Raw genomic sequence first — 18923 nt, 5'->3', positions numbered from 1 at the left:
GAGCAGTTTTTTGGAATTGTCAATATACTCGAAAAGTATAAATAGATCCAAAGCAAAGAGTTTTTCCAACTTTTCTGTTATGTTTTCATCTAGGATTTTTTTTAGTTGATCGTTATAGATTAATTCTCCGTGCTTCATTTAGTGTTCAGACCAAAAATGCATCCATCCCGCACTAAGTCATAAAATTCTCTAAAAATATAGAGAAAGTTTCAAAAACAAAGAACAAAAGTGAATCAATTTAGTAGAAAAGTACTCTATCAGATTCGAACCAACGACTTACGTCTTAGCACGAGATTACTCTACCACTAATTTAAAAAGCCCTTTATCGGATTTGAACCGATGACTTATGCCTTACCATGGCATTACTCTACCACTGAGTTAAAAGGGCTTTTTATTTAATTCAAAAATTAGCCACTTGGATTTCCCATTATGGGTCTACTGCATAATGTACATATTATATATATAATATATAGAGATAGAGAGAGAGACATTATGTAGAGATTGTATATGTATATATCGATATCTTGAGAGCTCAAAATAAAATTAATAAAAAAAAAACATACCCTACATAACATATCCAACTCTTCTTGGTTCAGGGTTTTCCGTTTCCGAAGACTAGTAAAATAGGCGGATTCTGGAACCCCAAGGATTCAACGGTATATGGATATGGAAAATATAAGATTTCCGATCCTAGCGGGAAAAGGCGGGGAACAGATACCCAATAGGATATAGGATCCTTGGGAGGAACTTTTGGTAATGGCCTTGATCCTCTATGCTATTTTTTATGTGTTCTTAGTTCTATTGAACTTTTTTCATTCTTTTAAACAAGAATCTAATAAACTAGAATTGAGTCAGTGGAAAAAAGGAGAGAGAGGAAAGTGTTAAATGGAGAGAGTCGACTAATCAGAGACTTTTAGGATCTTCTTTACATCAGGTAAATCTGTCGGCCCTGTCCGTTTTTTTCTTTAAGTTACGACTCTTTGCTGCTTACTTCTATCAAGCCATAGGGAAAGTCTATGATGAATTTGGAAAACTCATCTCACTCTTACTCTATGGCTCGGACTTAATGGGGGAAGAAAACATCTTCCATAATTTCTTTTTTGTTCAATTCTGGACAAAAAAGAAAAGGAAAAAGGAATTTATAGGGACAGTGTTACCCCCTATATCCCCTAGTTTATATTGTAGGAATAATAAAACAATTTAGCAGTCTGACACACTTACGTCCTTGCAAAGTAAATAATTATTATTGTAGTCGTAACCGTAGAATAGGATCCTAATCAAAATAAATACATTTGGTTCAGGCGCTATTAGCATGGTAAGAAAAGATTTTTTTTACAGACCAGAGGGGCTATCTAAATCCTAAAGTAAAGGCGAGCGATCGAAGTAGAAGTACCAACGGCTCAGTGTCATGAACCTTCTCCATCTGATTCAATAAGGGGGAATTAGCCTTCTTGTCAAATGGCTATCCTTGACAAAGGGTACCATTTATACCATAATCTACAATGTAGCGGGTATAGTTTAGTGGTAAAAGTGTGATTCGTTCTATATAATAACTGAATTTGAAATGATATACTTAAGGCATCCTTAAGTTTTTTATTTTTATATTCCGATGAAAACTTTAGTTCTTATAAAGGATTAAATCCTTTTCCTCTCAATAGCATATTGAGGAAGAATATACATTCTGGCGATTTGTATCCAAAGACTAATTTAAATTGCATCCAAAATAAAAATAGGATTATGAGTACAGAGTCGCGAAGCATAATTTTGCATTGGATTAAGTATTCCAATTTTGAAAATATGAGTAAAGGATCTATGGATGAAGATACAAAAAAGTTGATTTCCAATCGTAACTAAATCTTCTTAAAATAAGGAATAAGGAAGCCAAATAGCTAAAAAACGATAGTTTTGGTTTACTAGAACCATCCGCATATTGTTTAAGCTCGGTGGAAACCCAATTCTTTTCCTCAGGATCTCTTGAATGAAATTAGGGAACGAAGTAAGTAGATTAGATGGATTTAGATAGAATTTCTATCTCCTACTCTATAAGGATCATCTAGAAAGCGGAGAGCTTTGGTTCCATTCAAATAGAAAAGCTGACATAGATGTTAAGTGGTGAGAATATCCATAAAGGAGCCGAATGAAATCAAAATTTCATGTTCGGTTTTGAATTAGAGACGTTAAAAATAATCAACCAACGTCGACTATAACCCCTAGCCTTCCAAGCTAACGATGCGGGTTCGATTCCCGCTACCCGCTCCATTCTGTATAAAAGGAGTATTCTCTTTGTCTAGACATGTTAGAGGCTTGTATTCAAGCCTTTTTTGTCCACCAGTTTCTGGTACTCCAGAGCGGAGTAGAGCAGTTTGGTAGCTCACGAGGCTCATAACCTTGAGGTCACGGGTTCGATTCCCGTCTCCGCACTTAGCAGTCTGTATAAAAGGACTATTCTATTTCTCTAGATATGGTAGAGGGGCGTATCCAACCCTTTTTTATTCATTAGTTCCCGGCCCTAGAGGGCAAAATTGAGCAGTTTGCGAAGTCACTTGCCTTCAAAAAAAGAAGGCGCAAGGCTTCTCCCTACCCTGCAGAAAATAAAAATGAAACGAAAGGGACAGTCTACCTCTCTCTTCCCTTTAAAAAAAGTTTGCCCGTTGTTTGTCTCAGTTAATACCCAATTTTTGGAGCTCTGTTGGCGAGTTCTATTTCTGCCTCCGGAGCGCCCTCTTTTTTTGAGTGGGATGCAAAGGAAGGGTAAGATAGTAAGGGATACGGCACTAGACTAACACCTAATTAATACTTAATTTAATATAAGTAGTTAAACAGTTAACTAGACTAAACTTTTTATCATAGTACTTTGATAAATTAAGCGGGCGAGCGGCGGGAATCGAACCCGTATCTTCTCCTTGGCAAGGAGATATTTTACCATTGAACTACGCTCGCTACGGTATATATTTTATAGCGTATATCCGCCTGGGTCGACCTTCTATGTCTGGGTCGACCGTTTCATTTCATTTTCTATTATATTAGAGTTTTCCTTTTTTTATTATCTGTGAATGAATATTCTAATGGGAATGGAATTTCATAATACTGAAAGAGAAGAGCTAGCAATTCGGAACGCAAATTGCGTTTTAATACGTCTCACTATTCTAATTTTTTAGAAGAAATGGCCTTTATTATTTCTTTTTTATGGGGTTAATAAATATTAACCAAATTTAATTTAAGAAATGAGAGAATTCAGAATAGCTACGAGAAAGACTAGTCCAATCCATAACGATGTACCGGAAAATACAACATTTTTATTATTTGACCAACCATCAGGAGAAGCAAATACAAGGGGTACACTAATTACTAAGACTGAGGAAGTCGCAATTAATGCAAAAACAGCTAATTGGAAAGCAATAGTCATATTTCTAATCCTCCAAGCTACCATCAAATAAAGTTGACTACATATTTGATCCCTCACTTAAACCAAAATTGTAAAAAAATACAAGAAGTAGGAGGGGTTTAATCATGAATCCATTGATTCTTCTCTTTAATTCAAATTTATTACTTAAACCGCTTTTTTATTTGGATATGGGGGTGAGAAGAGATTATTTACTCTTTATTTCACAAGCGGGTATAGCGGATCCTGTATCCGTGTATACAGTATACAGAGATATATCGAAAAGGAACTTGTATCTGATATCTTTCTAGAGGCTAATAAATCTTTTTATTTTTTATATGGCTATGTTCTATTTGTAGGAGTAAAATAAGGATTAGGCTGTGGAGAGATGGCTGAGTGGTTGATAGCTCCGGTCTTGAAAACCGGTATAGTTCTAGGAACTATCGAGGGTTCGAATCCCTCTCTCTCCTTTTGCTTATTGAATACGTTTGTTTCTTTCATTTTTTTTTTTCTGTCCCTTATCTTTCTTTCATAAAAAGGAATGAATGGCTCGGCTAGATGGAATAACCGAGCCAGAACAGAAAAAAAGTAGAACAGGTATAAATAAGAAAATCTTAGTTAAGAGGGTTCATGTAAAGAACAGGTTCCAAATCACGATCGATTCCCTTTTCAAAACCTGCTGCAGCAGCTCGGGCTCTTCCTGCATGCCATAAATGGCCCACAAAAAAGAAGAATCCTAGAACAAAATGAGAAGTTGATAACCAACTTCTAGGAGAGACATAATTAACTGCATTGATCTCGGTAGCTACGCCACCCACGGAATTTAAAGAGCCTAAAGGAGCGTGGGTCATATATTCTGCTGAGCGTCGTTCTTGCCAAGGTTGTATGTCTTTTTTCAACCTACTCAAGTCCAAACCGTTGGGGCCCCTTAGAGGTTCTAACCATGGAGCACGAAGGTCCCAAAAACGCATAGTTTCCCCTCCAAAGATAACCTCCCCAGTTGGGGAACGCATTAGATATTTACCTAAACCTGTGGGTCCTTGAGCGGATCCCACATTAGCTCCAAGACGCTGGTCTCTAACTAGAAAAGTAAATGCTTGAGCTTGAGAAGCTTCTGGCCCGGTGGGTCCATAAAACTCACTCGGATAAGCTGTATTATTGAACCATACAAAACAACAAGCGATAAAACCAAAGACAGATAAAGCAGCTAAACTATAAGACAAGTAAGCTTCTCCAGACCATACAAATGCACGGCGAGCCCATGCGAAGGGTTTGGTTAAAATATGCCAAATTCCGCCAAATACACAAATAAAACCCAACCATACATGCCCACCAATTATATCTTCTAAATCATCTACACTAACAATCCACCCTTCTCCACCAAAAGGAGATTTTAGTAAATAACCAAATATAACACTGGGGCTAAGGGTCAAATTGGTAATTTTTCTTACATCTCCCCCCCCAGGGGCCCAGGTATCATATACACCGCCAAAATAAAGAGCCTTGAGTACTAGAAGAAAAGCACCTAGACCTAACAAAATTAAGTGAATACCCAAAATTGTAGTCATTTTATTTCTATCTTTCCAGACATAACCAAAGAATGGAAAAGATTCCTCAAGAGTCTCGGGTCCCAGAAGCGCGTGATAAATGCCACCGAAGCCTAAGACTGCGGAGGAAATTAGGTGAAGTACGCCAGATACAAAGTACGGAAAAGTATCTAGAACTTCCCCCCCTGGCCCTACTCCCCAACCTAGAGTAGCTAAGTGTGGAAGTAAAATCAACCCTTGTTCATACATGGGCTTTTCTGGTACGAAATGGGCCACTTCAAATAGGTTCATTGCTCCGGCCCAGAATACGATTAATCCGGCATGGGCTACATGAGCTCCAAGCAGTTTACCGGACAAATTGATAAGTCTGGCATTCCCAGCCCACCAAGCAAAGCCGGTGGTTTCTTGGTCACGACCAGCTAAAACGAAAGTTCCATTAAAGAGCGTTTCCACGTGGTAGAACCTCCTCAGGGAATATAAGATTTTCATGAGGCTGATCCTGAGCTGCCATCCACGCACGAATACCCTCGTTTAAAAGAATATTTTTGGTGTAGAAAGTCTCAAATTCAGGATCTTCCGCTGCACGGATTTCCTGGGAAACAAAGTCATAGGCACGTAAGTTCAGAGCCAAGCCAACTACGCCAATAGCACTCATCCATAAACCGGTGACGGGTACAAATAGCATAAAGAAATGTAACCAACGTTTATTGGAAAAAGCAACACCAAAGATTTGGGACCAAAAGCGGTTAGCAGTGACCATGGAATAAGTTTCTTCAGCTTGAGTTGGGTTAAAAGCACGGAAGGTATTTGCACCATCACCGTCCTCAAATAGAGTGTTTTCTACGGTCGCTCCATGAATAGCGCATAGCAGAGCCGCACCTAATACTCCGGCAACTCCCATCATATGAAATGGGTTCAACGTCCAATTATGAAATCCTTGGAAGAAAAGGATGAATCGAAATATCGCTGCTACGCCAAAACTCGGCGCAAAGAACCAACCAGATTGCCCCAGTGGATAAATAAGGAATACAGAAACAAAAACAGCAATTGGACCAGAGAATGAGATTGCATTATAAGGCCGCAATTGAACAGACCGAGCAAGTTCAAATTGGCGTAACATGAAACCTATTAGTGCAAAAGCCCCGTGGAGAGCTACAAAAGTCCATAGACCGCCTAATTGACACCAACGAGTAAAATCTCCTTGTGCTTCGGGCCCCCATAGTAGCAACAAAGAGTGTGCTAAACTATTGGCAGGGGTAGAAACTGCTGCGGTTAAGAAATTACAACCTTCCAAATAGGAACTAGCCAATCCATGGGTATACCAAGAAGTTACAAAAGTTGTCCCTGTAAACCAACCCCCTAAAGCGAAATAAGCACAAGGAAAGAGCAATAGGCCAGACCATCCTACAAAAACGAAACGGTCCCTTCGTAACCAGTCATCCATAGTATCAAATAGATCATTTTCTTCTTTAGGAATTCTACCAAGGGCTATAGTCATAGTGATCCTCCTATTCAATTACTTCAACCATTTCCGAGCACCTCATATCACTTTCCAAGGCATATGATAGTTTTATTATCTGTGGACGATTTCTTTGTCGTTCAATGCCCTTTTTCAATGGTCTCGAAGAGAGAAATTTCCCATTTTTATCTATGGAGTCACAGTCACAACCGAGGTCGTGGTAAATCCATGAATTTGATTCGATTTGTTTTTCTTATACTATTTGTTTTTCTTATACTATAGAAATAGAAATAAATTGTTTTTCTTATACTATAGAAAGAAATAAACCTTTGAATTCAGCATTATTCCAAGACTCCTATTTCAAAGTCTATCTTTTAAGGGAAAAATGAAAATAAAAGTAACCCTTCTTTTCCCATTCCCTCTCTATTGCATGGGTGGAAGAACTAAAATAGAGGATTCTGAAAAAAAAAATGGACCTTCGAAATCCAATTTTATGTGTAGCGCAAAGGAGTTGCGATTTCTTCTTATTCCTATAGAACATCTAGTAACAAGAATATGAAATCGTAAATAGCGAAAAATTCTTGTCTTGCGCGGTCTAAGTCTAAGGAAATAAAAAAAATTCGCTTATACAATTTCATCTACATCGAATTTATATATCAGAATAGCGGATAGAGGCATCATTAAAGGAGTCAGGTCTACTTACTTTATGCTTCTTTCCAATTTTATGGTGGATTTGATAAGAACCCTTTTTGCTTTCTTGATAAATAATCGACAAAAAAAGCGTTTTTTTTTATATAACCTGCTTGTTTTATTATAATTATAACAAGTCCTATATGGAAATGCCCGCTAAAGAGAAAATCTATTTGATTGTCTCTCGGCCAATATCGATTTTTAGAAAGAAAAAACAAGAATTTTCTTCTTTTTTTATTAACATTAAGAAAAAAGAATATAATTAAAATGGAATTGGCAATATAATTTTTATAGACTTTTGAAAGAAAAAAAGGGGGTTTTTTGCAACCGTTATTTCTTATTTCTTGCCTATATCATATCACGGAAACCTTTCGCTTTGGAACGTGGAGAGATGGCTGAGTGGACTAAAGCGGCGGATTGCTAATCCGTTGTACAATTTTTTTGTACCGAGGGTTCGAATCCCTCTCTTTCCGCTCCCTTGGATCATTTGGGACTTTCGAATTGGAAAGAATTCTGACCCCCGGATTTTCTCATAGATAAATGTACGAAACAAATCCAATAAGAAAAAAAAAAAACTGAATTTTTACTCCTCGCGTCCAGGATTCCGTCCTGGGTCATTAGATAAGAATCCAAAGATAAAGAGTGAAACAAAGAATATCACTACTGTATAAACAAAAAGTTTGAGAGTAAGCATTACATAATCTCCAAGATTTTTTTTTAAGGAATAGATTACCAGTTTTTCCTTACCACACGGATCCACTAGGATGGTTTTTTTTTTATACCTAAAAATGCAAAAAAGAATTCTTGAAAAAAATTGCAAGAATTCTTTTATAATAAGCACTCTTATCAATAGCAAAAATAGGGTTAGGTGGTTAGGTATTGTGTAGGTACCTTTAGGTACCTGCTCAACCTAGGTGCAGGGGAGTAGAAAGGCTGATCCAAATTTATTGCTGTAGCTACCCATTCAATGTAGAAGAATTTAAATTTTAGAATCGAAGGTTCATAATATAAAAATATAAAACTTCTCGGCTTTTACCCATTTTTAAATTTTTTTGGAATGAACACATCATTCAATTTGGCATACAGAGTACTAAAGATTTCATCGAAAACTTACAGCAGCTTGCCAAACAAAGGCTAATAGAAAAAAGAATAGAGGTATAACAGGCATAATATCCACGATTGGATTGAAAATAGCATAAGCTTCGGGTAATTTGGCAAAGAAAAAACTAGTAGGATAAAGAACAGAATTAAAACAGATACAGGTTAAACTAAGTATATTAGGCATAACAAGCATTTCATTCTTGTAGAGTAAATAATTGGATTTTTCTTGAGTTATTTTTTTAAGGGAAAGAAGGAAAAGGCAGATTCAAAATCTTTTTTCTTCGGACTTTCCCAAACACAAAATACCTCCTTGTATTTGCACTCTCAAATGAGAGTGGAATAAATTCGACTTTCATATAATATCTTAATAGAATTCCATGTAATGATCAATGCATTTTTTTGATTCTATATTATCCGCATGTGTAGAATACTAGCAAGAGAATATCCCTCCTTTTTTATGTAATTGAAATGGTATTGACGAATAACAAATAAACATACTAGTGTTTATTAGTGTCGCATAAAACCCGAAATGGGGCGTGGCCAAGTGGTAAGGCAGCGGGTTTTGGTCCCGTTACTCGGAGGTTCGAATCCTTCCGTCCCAGATTGTTTCTGATGAAACAAACGGTGAAATCATATAGTATTCCGTACGAGACAAAAGTTTATTAAAGAGAATAATGATATCTTATTCTTTCTCAGAAAACATAATAAAGTCTTAAGTCCAGTCAAATTGACTATCTTTATTTTCATGAAAAAATGGGATCTATCAAGCACATTCAGGATATGCCTCTACTATAAAATAAAATCACTTAGTCATATTTTTTTCTTCCTTTTGGTATTCGAGTTGAAGAAGTACGAGAATTCTATAACTACCAAAAACTTTCAATCTTTTCATTGGAATAGTTTATTTAGTTATTATAGTTAATTGTTTTTGGTACTGAAAAAATATATTACTACTAGAATTCTAATTCTAGTAATTAAATTAATTAAACTTTTTTGGAGGTTGATAGTTTATTTATTGAGGAAGAGTCAATCCTTCTTTTCTCACTTCAAGATTGATCATCTCGAGCCATCCGTTGAGGGTGGAAATTTAAGAATAAATAAGTTTTAAGCAAACTTGTTTAGTCGTCTTTTTCAAACTATGTTTCATTCATATGATAGAATTTTAATATGGGTTTAAATAAATTGGATCTTGGCGGAGGCTTCCCGGATAAATACTTACTTTCTTTTATCCATATTGCTCCATAGATAGCAAGTTTTAATTAGTATAAAAAAACTAAACCAATGACTATTCATGATTCCATCCATATTGGATCAATTCTCTATACCACTTTGCAATGAAAAGAGGAATGTTTGTTATGGTAAAACTTCGTTTAAAACGATGTGGTAGAAAGCAACGTGCGACTTGAAGGACATGATCGATTGTGGATTTTTCTATCCATCATTTTCCATAGTAATGAAAATGCTCTTGGCTCGACATAGCCTGTTCTATTCGTTCCGAACCAAATTTGCGCTGGGTTTAAGTAACATAGTACACGATGGAGCTCGAGAGGACAGAATTTTTTTTATCAAGGGAAAGAATCTAGGGTTAGTGAAAACTAATAAATTAGGCCAACTTTGTCAGTCTATCCTTAATATAGAAATAAATCGAAAGGTTAAAATAAGAATAAAGTCCAATAAAAGTATATCAGAATCAATCCCTCTTATTAGATTTCTATAGAAGAGATAAATGCTTTATCGAAGGAAATAAGAAAAAAGGGTATGTTGCTACTCTTTTGAAAGAAAAAAATAGGAATTCCCGAAGTAATGTCTAAACCCAAGGATTTCACAAATCAAAGATAAAGGATTCCAGAACAAGTAAACACAATTTTCAATTGTCTCAACAACAGAGTTGGATCAGAATAAGGAATAAAAGTCAATTCGTTCGAAATGAGACAAAGAAAAGAGTTTAAAGACGACTCAAAAATTTTGGAAGGATTTTGCCTTCGAAGTTTGTCAGGCAAAATTAGCCCACTTGAGTCATGAGTATAAATGAAATTTGTTTTTTCTGTAAGGAAATTAATGCACGTCATAGTCTAATTTCTATTATTATCGACAGAAATTCGAATCATTTTCTCGAGCCGTATGAGGAGAAAACCTCCTATACGTTTCTAGGGGGGGGCGTTGTTTATCTACATCTATCCCAATAAGCTGTCTATCGAATCGTTGCAATTGATGTTCGATCTCGAAGAGAAGGAAGAGATCTTCAAAAAGTAGGTTTTTATGATCCGATAAAGAATCAAACTTGTTTAAATGTTCCAGCTATTCTCTATTTCCTTGAAAAGGGTGCTCAACCAACAAGAACTGTTTATGATATTTTAAGGAAGGCGGAATTCTTTAAAGAAAAAGAAAGAACTTTGAGTTAATTGAAGAACTAAATGAATCAAAAAGTAGGATAGGAGAAGATTATTAGTATTCCTAGTTGTCTAATTATTTAGACACAATTTACCTCTTTTTTAATCCTATTTGGATTTATATTATATCGTGCCAATTCAACATAAGCCCCTATTTTATTTACTTTTTCTATCTAATTTGTTTTCTTACCATTGTATTTCCATTGACAAAGGTCTATTGAACAAATAGAATTTGTAGATAGATGGGTCTCTTTATCCTCACTCCATATTCAATTTTTCCGCCTACACTTCGCTCAAATGATAAGGGTGTTCCTCTTGCATGTATTCTCATACAATATAATATATATTTTTTTTTAATAAAAATCGCTAAAAATAAGGAGAATTTGGCCATCGTGATTAGGGTCGCTCTTTTTTTAACTTTACTTTAGTGGAATTTAACCGGACCTGTTCGTTTTGGCATTTGAGTGTTTTTCATGGTCGATAAAAAAATCTTTTGATGTCTTGCTAGTTCAATGTTTTGACAGAAGCGCGCGCGGTGTAATTCCATTGATTTTTGGATTTCGATCGTATCTAAGATCCTTTTTTTATCTGGGTTGCTAACTCAATGGTAGAGTACTCGGCTTTTAAGTGCGACTATGATCTTTTACACATTTGGATGAAACAACAAATTCGTCCAGACTCTTGGTAGAGTCTAGAAGACCACGACTGATCCTCAAAGGTAATGAATGGAAAAAATAGCATGTCGTAATAAAATCAATCTTTTTTGAATGGAATCCAAAATTACGATTTTCTGGGTCTAATGAATAAATGGATAGAGCCTGGCTCCAATTCTGGTAAAATAAAAAGCAACGAGCTGAACTTCCTAATTGGAATGATTCCCCGCTCTAATTAGACGTTAAAAATAGATTAGTGCCGGATGCGGGGAAAGGTTGGGTTTTCCTATGAGTGGACCCTTTATTTTTTCTTTTTTTTTTAGAAATCCTAATTATTCTTGATTATGGATTGAATAAGGGATGTTATGGATTGAATGTGTAAAAGAAGCAGTATATTGATAAAGAGGCTGTATTCCAAAGTCAAAAGAGCGATTGGCCTGCAAAAATAAAAAACTTGTTCTGTTCTTTTTTTTTAATTAGAACAAACATAAACTAATTGGGTAGAAAAGGAGCAGAAAAAGATCTGTGGATTAGACTCCCTTTCTTTCCAGGGTTTGTATTAAAAATGCAACACCCTGTTCTGACCATATTGCACTATGTATCATCATTCGATAAACCGAGAAATGCTTCTTCTCTCTGATTCAAGTAGAAATACAAATGGAAAAATTCGAAGGGTATTCAGAAAAACATAAATCTCGTCAACAATACTTTGTCTACCCACTTCTCTTTCAGGAATATATTTATGCATTTGCCCACCATTATGGATTAAATGGTTCTGAACCTGTGGAAATAGTTGTTAGTTGTAATAACAAGAAATTTAGTTCACTACTTGTGAAACGTTTAATTATTCGAATGTATCAGCAGAATTTTTTGGATAACTCGGTTAATCATCCTAACCAAGATCGATTATTGGATTACAAAAATTATTTTTATTCTGAGTTTTATTCTCAGATTCTATCTGAAGGGTTTGCGATCGTTGTGGAAATCCCATTCTCGCTACGGGAATTATTTTGTCCGAAAGAAAAAGAAATACCAAAGTTTCAGAATTTACGCTCTATTCATTCAATATTTCCCTTTTTAGAAGACAAATTTTTGCATTTGGATTATCTATCACATATAGAAATACCCTATCCTATCCATTTGGAAATCCTGGTTCAACTCCTTCAATACCGTATCCAAGATGTTCCATCTTTGCATTTATTGCGATTCTTTCTCAACTATTATTCGAATTGGAATAGTTTTATTACTTCAATGAAATCCATTTTTTATTTTCAAAAAGAAAATAAAAGACTGTTTCGATTCCTATATAACTCTTATGTATCAGAATATGAATTTTTTTTGTTGTTTCTTCGTAAACAATCTTCTTGCTTACCATTAGCATCTTCTGGAACTTTTCTGGAACGAATCCACTTTTCTAGGAAGATGGAACATTTTGGGATAATGTACCCTGGTTTTTCTCGGAAAACCCTATGGTTCTTTATGGATCCTCTTATGCATTATGTTCGATATCAAGGAAAGGCAATTCTTGCATCAAAAGGCACTTTTTTTTTGAAGAAGAAATGGAAATGCTACCTTATCAATTTCTGGCAATATTATTTCTGTTTTTGGACTCAGCCGCGAAGAATCCATATAAACCAATTAGCAAACTCTTGCTTCGATTTTATGGGGTACCTTTCAAGTGTACCAAAAAGTTCTTTGTTAGTAAGGAATCAAATGCTGGAGAAGTCATTTCTAATAGATACTCGAATGAAAAAATTCGATACCATAGTCCCCGCTACTCTCCTCATAGGATACTTATCAAAAGCTCAATTTTGTACTGGATCGGGGCATCCTATTAGTAAACCCATTTGGACAGATTTATCAGATTGGGATATTCTTGATCGATTTGGTCGGATATGTAGAAATCTTTTTCATTATCATAGTGGATCTTCGAAAAAACGGACTTTGTATCGACTAAAGTATATACTTCGACTTTCATGCGCTAGAACTTTAGCTCGGAAACATAAAAGCACGGTACGAACTTTTATGCAACGATTGGGTTCGGCATTTTTAGAAGAATTTTTTATGGAAGAAGAGCAAGTTTTTTCTTTGATGTTCACCAAAACAACTCTTTTTTCTTTCTGTGGATCACACACTGAGCGTATTTGGTATTTGGATATTATACGTATCAATGACCTGGTCAACCCTCTTAATTAATCATTAGACGAAATTAAGAAACAGGAAAGGGTTGATAAATGATCAAGAAAAAACTTTTCTATTTTTCATTCTGAAATGTTCTTTTTATTATAATAAAGAGTAGGTGAATCAAGTTACTAATTAAAAAAATTAGTAGAACTTCCTCTTTGGAATAGAAATTGGCTATTTCTACATAGGGAAAGTCGTGTGCAATGAAAAATGCAAGCACGATTTGGGGAGGGATTTTTCTCTATTGTAACAAGGAAGAATTATCTACTCCATCCGACTAGTTCCGGGTTCGAGTCCCGGGCAACCCATATAGAAAAGACTCATCAAAGTTAAAAACTTTGACTCACTTCATTTACAAATACAAAATTATTGGTTTGGTTAATTTAGTTATATGGATAGCTAATCTTTGGGCTGACTTGGTTGACATTGGTATATAGTCTATGTTATACTGTTAAATAACAAGCCTTCTATTATCTATATTCTAGTTAATACGTGTGCTTGGGAGTCCTTGCAATTTGAATAAACCAAGATCTTACCATGACTGCAATTTTAGAGAGACGCGAAAGTACAAGCCTGTGGGGTCGCTTCTGCAACTGGATAACTAGCACTGAAAATCGTCTTTACATCGGATGGTTCGGTGTTTTGATGATCCCTACCTTATTGACCGCAACTTCTGTATTTATTATCGCCTTCATCGCTGCCCCTCCAGTAGATATTGATGGTATTCGTGAGCCTGTTTCTGGTTCTTTACTTTATGGAAACAATATTATCTCTGGTGCTATTATCCCTACTTCTGCGGCGATCGGATTGCACTTTTACCCAATTTGGGAAGCTGCATCTGTTGATGAGTGGTTATACAATGGTGGTCCTTATGAGCTAATTGTTCTACACTTCTTACTTGGTGTAGCTTGTTATATGGGTCGTGAGTGGGAACTTAGTTTCCGTCTGGGTATGCGTCCTTGGATTGCTGTTGCATATTCAGCTCCTGTTGCAGCTGCTACTGCTGTTTTCTTGATTTACCCTATTGGTCAAGGAAGCTTTTCTGATGGTATGCCTTTAGGAATCTCTGGTACTTTCAACTTTATGATTGTATTCCAGGCAGAGCACAACATCCTTATGCATCCATTCCACATGTTAGGTGTAGCTGGTGTATTCGGCGGTTCCCTATTCAGTGCTATGCATGGTTCCTTGGTAACCTCTAGTTTGATCAGGGAAACTACTGAAAATGAATCTGCTAATGAGGGTTACAAATTTGGTCAAGAGGAAGAAACTTATAATATTGTGGCTGCTCATGGTTATTTTGGCCGATTAATCTTCCAATATGCTAGTTTCAACAACTCTCGTTCTTTACACTTCTTCTTGGCTGCTTGGCCTGTAGTAGGAATCTGGTTCACTGCTTTAGGTATTAGTACTATGGCTTTCAACCTAAATGGTTTCAATTTCAACCAATCTGTAGTTGATAGTCAAGGTCGCGTTATTAATACTTGGGCTGATATCATCAACCGTGCTAACCTTGGTATGGAAGTAATGCACGAACGTAATGCTCACAACTTCCCTCTAGACTTAGCTGCTGTTGAAGTTCCATCTATTAATGGATAAGGTTTTTCTGCTAACATATAAGAATTTTTGAAGAAAGAAAAGACAGAAATACCCAATATCTTGTTCTAGCAAGATATTGGGTATTTCTGTCTTTATTTTGAATCTTTTTTTTCTTCTTAATCTTTCTATTCAGAATTCAGTTAACGACGAGATTTAGTATCCTTTCTTGCATTTTCATAACTCGTGAAATGCCGAGTAGGCACGAATTCCCCAATTTGCGACCTACCATAGGATTTGTTATGTAAATAGGTATATGTTCCTTTCCATTATGAATCGCGATTGTATGGCCAACCATTGTGGGTAGAATGCTAGATGCCCGGGACCACGTTACTATTGTTTCTTTCTCCTCCTTCATATTGACCTTTTCTATCTTTGCCAATAAATGATGAGCTACAAAAGGATTCGTTTTTTTTCGTGTCACAGCTGATTACTCCTTTTTTCCTTTTTAAAGAGTGGCATTCTATGTCCAATATCTCGATCGAAGTACGGAGGTCAGAATAAATAGAATAATGATCAATGGAAAAAAGCAAAAAATCCTTTAGCTGGATAAGGGGCGGATGTAGCCAAGTGGATCAAGGCAGTGGATTGTGAATCCACCATGCGCGGGTTCAATTCCCGTCGTTCGCCCATCGCATTATTGCAAATTCCAAAAATGCAATTTTCCATATTCCTAGTTACGTATTTACTTACGGCGACGAAGAATAAAACTATCGCTATATTTTTTCCTTTTCCTAGTTCTTCTTCCAAGCGCAGGATAACCCCAAGGGGTTGTGGGTTTTTTTCTACCAATGGGAGCTTTCCCTTCACCGCCCCCATGGGGGTGGTCCACAGGGTTCATAACTACCCCTCTTACTACGGGGCGTTTACCTAGCCAACACTTAGATCCGGCTCTACCCAAACTTTTTTGGTTCACCCCAACATTACCCACTTGTCCGACTGTTGCTAAGCAGTTTTGGGATACTAAACGGACCTCCCCAGATGGTAATCTTAAAGTGGCCGATTTACCCTCTTTTGCAATGAGTTTCGCTACAGCACCTGCTGCTCTAGCTAATTGCCCACCCCTTCCACGTGTGATTTCTATGTTATGCATGGCCGTGCCTAAGGGCATATCGGTTGAAGTAGATTCTTCTTTTCTCTCAAAAAACCCCTTCCCAAACTGTACAAGCTTCTTCCAAAGCATACGGCTTTCTAGATGTATATGACGATCTCTAGACAGATGGATCTTATATGAATCATATGATGAAGTACCACATGAGTGGATATATAGGAAAGGAATCCAAATCTGCCGAATCGCTCATGTTATGATCTTCTACATCCTAGGTCTCTGCGTTCCGTCATCTGGCTTATGTTCTTCATGTAGCATTCAGATCGAATGACTCTATGAAATTACGTCGATACTTCCACATATTATGGGTAACGTAGGAGACATCCCTATTTTCCCCCGGGGGTCTTAATTACCACTGCTTAGCTTTCAATTTGCCTCTGACCATCAAATTAAATGTGAATAACCCGTCCTCCTCTCTTTGAAACAAGGGGCGCTTCCGGTTCTGTGCGTGCTTCAAACAATTTTGTCTTCTCCATATTACCATATCTCTAGAGCCAATAATTTTCTATGAGGAACTACTGAACTCAATCACTTGCTGCCGTTACTCAACAGTTTTCTGTTGAGGTCTATCCCGTAGAGGTAGTCAAATTGGATCAGTGATCGATTTCTAGGTTTCGTCGTAAACCTAATTGGTTACTTCCAATTACGTAAATCAATAGTTCAAACCGCACTCAAAGGTAGGGCATTTCCCATTGATATAGGAACTTTTGTACCAGAAACAATAGTATCTCCAATTATAGCCCCTCTGGGATGTAAAATATATCTCTTCTCACCATCCCCATAGTGTATGAGACAAATGTATGCATTTCGATTAGGGTCGTATTCTATGGTTACGATTCTACCAGATATGTCTTTTTGATTCCGTCGAAAATCTATTTTACGGTATAGGCGCTTATGACCTCCCCCTCTATGCCTTGCGGTAATGATTCCTCTGGAATTACGACCTTTACCACAACGGTGCCGTCCATGGATCAAATTATTTCGTGGATTGGATTTCACTTGCCTGTCTACGGTTCCCTTGCGTGTGCTCGGGATAGGTGTTTTGTATAAATGTTTCGCCGTATTATTAAGTATTCTCCTTTAGTTTTTTTCTCTATCTAGAAGTGGAATAGAATAACCCGGTTGAAGGGTAATGATCATACGTCTGTAATGCATTGTATGGCCCAGAATAGGTCCTATTCTTCTACCTTTTCCAGGTAGTCGATGGCTATTCACAGCTACCACCTTAACACCAAAGAAGAGTTCGACCCAATGCTTTATTTCTGTCTTAGTGAATCCCGATTCGACATTAAAAGTATATTGATTCTTTCCCAATAAACGAAGACTTTTTTCTGTAAATACTGCGTATTTGATTCCATCCATAAATCGACTTTCCCTCCTATGCTCTGAGTTCCAGTATCGATAAGAATTCGAGTTCTTATTGTTCTTATGTTATGGTATGAATATACCATACCAATTCGTTATGTATGGATGATGGATGAGATTCCATGGATAGAGAGCCAGTTCCAATAGACTTATGGAATGTTCCCGTTCGTGTGCATCCAGCAGGAATTGAACCCGCAAATTTACCAATTATGAGTTGGGCGCTTTAACCATTCAGCCATGGATGCTTAACAGGGATCATCGTACATCGTAAATAACCAATTTTCATATAGAAAGACATATCATAGAAAAATGAAATCGAAAATATTCCGAGATGGCAAATATTCGGAGATGACTATGAAAACACCTCTCTGGATCCTCGAATTGAAAGAGAGATTGAGAGGGATCAAGAATCCTAATTCTCGCTATTTGGAATGGATCCAATTCTATTGAGTCTGACTCATAGTGATCATTTCTCTTTAGCAAAGAATGACCTTGGTTATCAAAGGATTGAACAACCGGGATCCATTTACTTATGATACCTAGTTGGCATTGATAACAAGGATCTAATGAATTATGAGTTTAATAGATCCTCTTTAGCAGAAAGACGTATATTCCTTGCTCATTATCAGACAATCACTTATTCCCAAACCTCGTGTGGGACTAATCGTTTTCATTTACCATCTCATGGAAAACCCTTTTCGTTCCGCTTAGCCCTATCGGGTATTTTAGTGATAGGTTCTGTAGGAACTGGACGATCCTATTTGGTCAAATACCTAACGAAAAATTACGATTTTCCTTTCATTAAGGTACGAGGGCTTCTTATTCCACAAGAACGAAAGCACCTTTTCATTCTTTCATATACTAGGGGTTTTTACTTGGAAAAGACAATGTTCCATACTAAAGGATTCGGGTCCATAACCACGAGTTCCAGTGCACTAGATCTTGTAGCACTTAGCAACGAAGCCCTATCCATTAGTATTCCACATAAGAAATCCATTCTAGAAAAAAATACAATTAGATTAGCTCTTCATAGACAAACTTGGGGTTTGCGAGCCAAGGTAAGATCGGCTCGGGATCATGGGACCCTTTTCTATCAGATAGGAGGGGCTCTTGTACAAAATAGACTTACTAAGTAATAACCCCATAGAATCTATCTATATAAAGATAAAGAGGCAATCGTGTCAGGAAGCGGGTTTTTCTTTGGCCAAAAGGTACTTCGAACTTGGAACGAGCATGAAGAGATTAACGAGACTTCTTTCTCTTTTGAGTTTTTCTGGCGGACCTGCCGCGCAAGATCTTTGGTCTTCCCCTGGAACCGATGAAAAAAAGTGGATCGCTTCTTATGTACTCGCTCAGAATGATTCTTCTCTATCTATAGTTCATGGCCTATTAGAAGTAGAAGGTGCTCTGGTGCAATCCTTACCGACAGAAAAAGATTGCAGTCAGGT

General features: G+C 36.8%; 4 non-coding genes across 4 annotated transcripts; 2 read left to right on the top strand and 2 right to left on the bottom strand.

Moving 5' to 3' along the window:
- Positions 1-316: 316 nt before the first annotated feature.
- TRNAT-GGU (transfer RNA threonine (anticodon GGU)) lies at positions 317-388 on the bottom strand. Its single transcript has one exon. It is a non-coding gene; the product is annotated as a tRNA-Thr (tRNA).
- A 2481-nt stretch (positions 389-2869) lies between these two features.
- On the bottom strand, positions 2870-2940 carry TRNAG-GCC (transfer RNA glycine (anticodon GCC)). Its single transcript has one exon. It is a non-coding gene; the product is annotated as a tRNA-Gly (tRNA).
- Positions 2941-3764: 824 nt separating this feature from the next.
- Positions 3765-3852, top strand: TRNAS-UGA (transfer RNA serine (anticodon UGA)). The gene has a single exon. It is a non-coding gene; the product is annotated as a tRNA-Ser (tRNA).
- Positions 3853-7463: 3611 nt separating this feature from the next.
- TRNAS-GCU (transfer RNA serine (anticodon GCU)) lies at positions 7464-7551 on the top strand. The gene has a single exon. It is a non-coding gene; the product is annotated as a tRNA-Ser (tRNA).
- The last annotated feature ends 11372 nt before the right edge of the window (positions 7552-18923 follow it).

Source organism: Aegilops tauschii, unplaced genomic scaffold (assembly GCF_002575655.3).
Source record: "Aegilops tauschii subsp. strangulata cultivar AL8/78 unplaced genomic scaffold, Aet v6.0 ptg000418l_obj, whole genome shotgun sequence".
NCBI lineage: Eukaryota > Viridiplantae > Streptophyta > Magnoliopsida > Poales > Poaceae > Aegilops > Aegilops tauschii.
The sequence above is the reverse complement of the archived record's forward strand: the minus strand, read 5'-3'. Positions and strand labels throughout refer to the sequence as shown.